The 5369-nt window shown below is 55.4% G+C and overlaps 1 long non-coding RNA gene across 1 annotated transcript; it reads left to right on the forward strand.

The window, feature by feature from the left end:
• Nucleotides 1-14: 14 nt before the first annotated feature.
• On the forward strand, nucleotides 15-4806 carry LOC309667602. Its single transcript, XR_014267833.1, has 2 exons — nucleotides 15-78; nucleotides 3797-4806. It is a non-coding gene; the product is annotated as an uncharacterized lncRNA (long non-coding RNA).
• Nucleotides 4807-5369: the final 563 nt, after the last annotated feature.

Here is a 5369-nt window from a genome sequence, read left to right on the forward strand (position 1 = left end):
CCAAGAGGGAGGGAAGGGCAGAGAAAGAGCCCGGGAAGAAGGAGGTGGCAGGCAGAGGAACGTAAGGAAGCGCGATGTGTAGGTATCTGAGCGCCCTGAGGGGTAACGCCCCCGGTTTTCGGTTTTATTCTCTCGGCGAGGGGCGGGGGGTGGTCTGGGCTCGTCCCCTCGTCTTCTTTCCCCCTCTCCATCCTCCTCCCCTCGTGGGCATCTCTTCCGTTTTTTCCTTTCGCAGCGCCTGTAGCTGGCGAGCAGCGGGCACGCCGTGCTGGGGCGGCTTCCCGGTCCTTCTCCAGCGGGAGGTGGTGCGCAGGGGAGGGCGGCTGCTGCCGGGCTGGGGCCGGGCCGTCTGGGGCCGGGCGTGCCGGGGACTTGGCGGCTGTGCTCAGAGGGGAGCGCCGTGGCTGAAGGGCTGGAGCCGGGCGGGGAGTTGTGCATCTTGAGAAGTTGTGCACGAGCCAAGGGGCTGTGTGTGCGTGTGAGGCCCGTTCTTGGGCTGAGAGTTGTGGGGTTTTAAGGGGTGTGTTCTGTGAAGCAGCCGTGGGCTCACACTCCGGGGCTTGCTGTTTGGGTAAGTGTGTAGTAAGGGCTGAGTTGTGCAGCGAGTGTGGCTGGGAGTTTGCGTGTGCGCGCGTGTGTGGTCCAGCCTCTAGGTGTGTGTGTCCTGGGGGACGGAGGTGGGGGGGGCACCGTTGGGCGTTGAGGGCGAGCGCACCCCCATCCCCCCACCTCCCCCTGCCCCTTTCAGCCCATTCACGGAACGGGGCTTTCAGGACCCTCCTGGTCCCCTCCTCCTCCAGTCGCCATGGCTGCGGGGCGGGGGTGGGAGGAGACAGTTGGGGCCAGCCCCTGCCCCCGCTGCTCCAGCTAACCCTCCACCTGCCCTTTCTCTCCCTTCCGCAGGCTGGGCCCCATCCCCTGCGGCTCTGGGGAGCAGGGGCCGGAAGATGGTGGCCAATGAGGAGGGGGAGTGGAGAGAACTTGAGCCGGGGCCTCCCCTCCCCCATTTCCTCCTCGGTCTCCACACCCGCCTCTGGAAGGAGCTGGGGGATGGCTCCTGGGCCCACGCTGGGGGACGGGCCCTGCTGGCTGGTGAATCGCAGGGGCCGCTCTGCAGTGAGTTGGGTGTGAGAGCCGAAGGGACCTTGGTCCCAGCCCCCTCTCCCTTCTCTCCCCCCGGGAGAGATCTGGGAACCCCTTGGTGAGGAATCTTCCCCTCATCTCCAGGAACTTGCTGGGCAGTCCTGCCTTTGCCCCTCTGCCCCCTGTTGGCATGATCCAGTTCCCTGCTGGGACTGCTTCGCTCAACCCAAGAGCAGAGGCCTGGCGACTGGCCCTAGTGGGGCCTGGGTCCCCGTCCGTTAGAACGTTTTGCAGATCACAGGAACAAACTCTGCCTGGGAAGGCGGGAGAGAGGCTCTCCTGCTTCCTGAGGGGGTGGGAGGGGGCCGGAGGGGAAGCCCAGAGGAAGAGCTCCCAACTGGGAGTCTGTCCGCCATTCCTCCGGCCGGCTGTGGAAGGCGGAGGTTATCTCCTGGAGGCCTTCCCTGATCGCTGCACCGGGGAGTTACCCCGCAGCCCCTGACCCTCTGGGCTGCACACAGTTCACCGGGTCCGAACTGGAGCTGAGCTTCCGGGGCCACAGCTCTAGCCAGGAATGTGCCACCCTAGAGCTCTGCCTGGCTCTGAACCTTTGGCTGGTGTCAGGATTGTTTATCCAGGGTTTAAGCCCGTTAGACCAGGCAGAATGGGGAAGTTCTGGGTGAGCTGAGGGCTCCCTAACTGGAGTCCCTGGATAAATGAGAAACAACTCGGATTCGGATCCCACTGCCAATGAAAACCTATCTCTAATGGTGAGGGAGTCAACCGCACCGTTTCGTTTAATGCTGAACCCATAAAGTGGATTTAATGACCTCCAAGAGGAGATGCAGAGGTGGGACTTTGCCCGCAGCTTCCACCTCCAGAAGCACCTCCCCTCCTGTGCAGCCTGGGGACCCTGTGTCTTTTCTCCACCATCCCTCTGGTCCTGAAGGTTCATCTGAGGCTGTCCCCTTAAGGCCTAGAACTTCCCTTTATCTAAACTAAAAAGGAGAGCGAGCTTTGGCGTAGGGAGGAAGAGAGGGTTCTCTGGTCCTGGTCTGCCAGCTCCTCTCTGGAGGGAAGCTGCCGGAGATACAAATCCAGATAAACACAGCTTCATGTCACCCCCAAATTTGGGGGGTTTCTACCGGTCATTTCCTGTGAAGATTGAGTGCCAAGCTGCCTCCTTGGACCCTGTTCCCCCAGCCCCGAAACCTCAGGGAAAGGGTGGTCTCGATGCCAAGAAGGGTGTGAGGAAGAAGGCCAAAGGACGAGTGGAGGGAAAATAGAAGATCTACGCTGAGGACGGAAGAGAAGGGAGGAAAGCTGTACTGAAGATGAGAAGGGGCAGAGGGAGGCCAGGAGAGCTGAGTGGCCCGGGGACTGGGAGAAGGGGCGAGGAGGCAGGACCGGCATGCCTCTGCTGCGGGCCGGAGCTCTTTTCACATTGTGCTACTGTCTGCGCCTATCACTAGCAGTGCAATGTTAAAAGGGCATTGGCCGCGTAGTGCTACCCAGCGCCAGCTGCCTCCTCAGCGTTGAGACTTCCTCACCCAGAATCCTCCCTATGAGCAGTCCTACGAAGAGCTCACATTTATGGAAGCGCTTCCACGTGCAGTCCACGTGCTAGACACTAAATACCTTATGGTGGACCTCTAATGACTTTGGCAAGTAACACCCCCATTTTACAGATGAAAAAACTGAGAGTCAGAAAGGTTTAAGCAGAGCTGCCAAAGTTTTAACAGCCCTTAAGTTGCAGAGCCTAGATCTAATCCTGTCCTAAGTCTGACAGCTCACCAGTCTCTTTGGAGAGGGTTGAGTAGATTCTCAACTGAGAGATTGCCGGAGCTGAGGGGTAGAGGGTTTTGATGCCACCTGCTGGTTGTATGAGAGTATCTTCCAAAGGTTCAAGCCTTTAAGGATACAAGTAGTGGCTTGTTGGCTTAGAAGGAGGAGTTCCCAGACTCAGTTTGGGGTTGGAGGGTGGGTGGATAAGATTGGGAGAGTCACTGTTAGGACCAGAATAGACCTCCATGAGAAAAAGGCGATGACCAGGAAAGGAAAAAGGGCTAACCTGAAAGGACTGCTCCCTGGGGACAGGGACTTGTGTGCCCCTGGCGTTCCACACCTGCAGCTCCTTCCCCGGCTCTTGGGCAGAAAAAGGAGACCTCATCTCCACCTGCAATTCCCAGCATGACCCCTCTTAGTCACAGGGAATTTGACAGTGGTGCTTCTCCAGGGCACACCTGTCTGGGCATCCAAGATTCGGACAGCACTGCCCATGGCCTGATCTTGAAGATTAAATAGGATCCCTTGAACCCAACTCGCAGAATGATTCTTCCAGGAGAGACTACAAAGAACTTGAGGGCAATGACTGCCAGTTACTTCCCTGTTTCCCACAGTGTCTAGTTGGCTTAATAAGTAAATTGAGAGAGAGGCAGATTGGGGAGCTTTAAGAAGGTGGCTAGTTTGTGCCTGATATTCAAAGTCAGAGATTTTCAAGGACAAGCCTTCCTGAACTTTGGTGCAGGAAGTGGGACTGAGAGGGACAGGGTTTCTGGGTCGCTTGCTGGAAACTGAAAGAAGGCTTTAGGCATCACCAGGCATGTGGGAACTGAATGATGGGACAGACCCCCATCAGGCCTCTCAGATGGGGGTGCTGGGCATCATTCCTTCATGGCTTGATTTGCCTTCTTCTAGCACCTGTGTCTTCCAGGTCTCTTCCACCCTTCTGCCCAGACAGCCTCTCCATCCTGACGTTGACAACAGTATTTGAGACGGTACAGTTAGCTTCATGTTCCTTTTTTTTCATTCTTAATATTTCGATTTGAGCCTCTTCTCTGGGCACAAAACAGCCATTTGGTGATGTGACTCCACTTATTAAGAAACAAGAAAATTTCAGTGTTTCCTCAATGCCCTTGAGATGAAATTCTTAAGTGTATTATGGCCTCTGCCTATCTTTCCTGTGCTATCTCATCTCACCCACTTGCATCTGTGCTCCAGCTTTGGAAACTTTTATTTCATCTAAACTTGAGCCACTTAACACACAGTTCTCTCGGCCTGAAATATCCCCCTCCCCCCAATCTTCCTCTCTGCCCACCTAACTTTTTTTTTTTTACTATAAATTTATTTATTTATTTATTTTTGGCTGCGTTGGGTCTTCCTGGCTGCGCTCAGGCTGTCTCCAGTTGCGGCGAGCAGGGGCTACTCTTCGCTGCAGTGCGCGGGCTTCTCGTTGTGGAGCACGGGCTCTAGGTGCACAGGCATCAGTAGTTGTGGCATGTGGGCTCAGTAGCTGTGGCGCACGGGCTTAGCTGCTCCGTGGCATGTGGGATCTTCCTGCACCAGGGCTTGCACCCGTGTCCCCTGCATTGGCAGGCGGATTCTTAACCACTGCGCCACCAGGGAAGCCCTGCCCACCCAACTTCTCATCCTTCAAGTGCCGTCATAGTCATCACTTCTGCAAAGCCTTCCTTGACTCCTTAAGTCTAGGCTAAGCCTCTCCTACAAGCTCCCGAGCTTACTCCCCCAGCCCCGCTCAGAGCCGTTGTCACCTACTGGAATTGCCTCGTTCTTGTTTATCCTCGCGCTAGACCGAGAGGTCCATGAAGTCAGGCCGTGGCTGCCTTGTTCTCCACTGCATCCCCAGTGCTGAACAAGGCCTGGCAAGTAGGAGGTGCTCTTACAAATAGCTGCAGTATCAATAAATGAATCTGTAAATAACAAGCTAGCTTACAAAAACAATGATTTTTATGATGCGTCCAATCCTCCCTGCAGATGTCGGTGACCTCACAAAAATAAGATTTCACATCACTGCCAAAAATTGCACTTGCGTCACATGGTTGCATTGATGCTGCAGTTCTGAGCTATTTTGTTCCACTTTGTATCAGCTGCCAAGGCAGCACCTTGGCTGATCGATTTTCCTTTTAGCTTTAAGTGTGGCCATGAGCTGACCAAAACATTCCAGAACCAGGCTGAAAGGCAATGGGACCCAAGAAAACCCTTGTTCTGGAATAAACCTCTTCCAGGTGCCCAAACCAGGCAAAAGCAGATTCACTGTCAAGGGCTCCAAAAGACAGGAGCTGTTTTGGATGCTCCAGCTGGAAGACCACTCACAAAAGCCATCTCTTAACAAGCAAAACCTCACCTGAATCTCCATCCCCTGGTATCTTGCCATTGATGAAGCAACTGCTGCCCCCTAGTGGTGTGAAGGGACAGGCCTGGGATGGGGGTTGTATGTGACTGGTATGGTACTTGCATGAGGAAGAAAAGTCAGAGGACCGAGTGCC

Source organism: Balaenoptera physalus (assembly GCF_965194825.1).
Source record: "Balaenoptera physalus genome assembly, chromosome: 10".
NCBI lineage: Eukaryota > Metazoa > Chordata > Mammalia > Artiodactyla > Balaenopteridae > Balaenoptera > Balaenoptera physalus.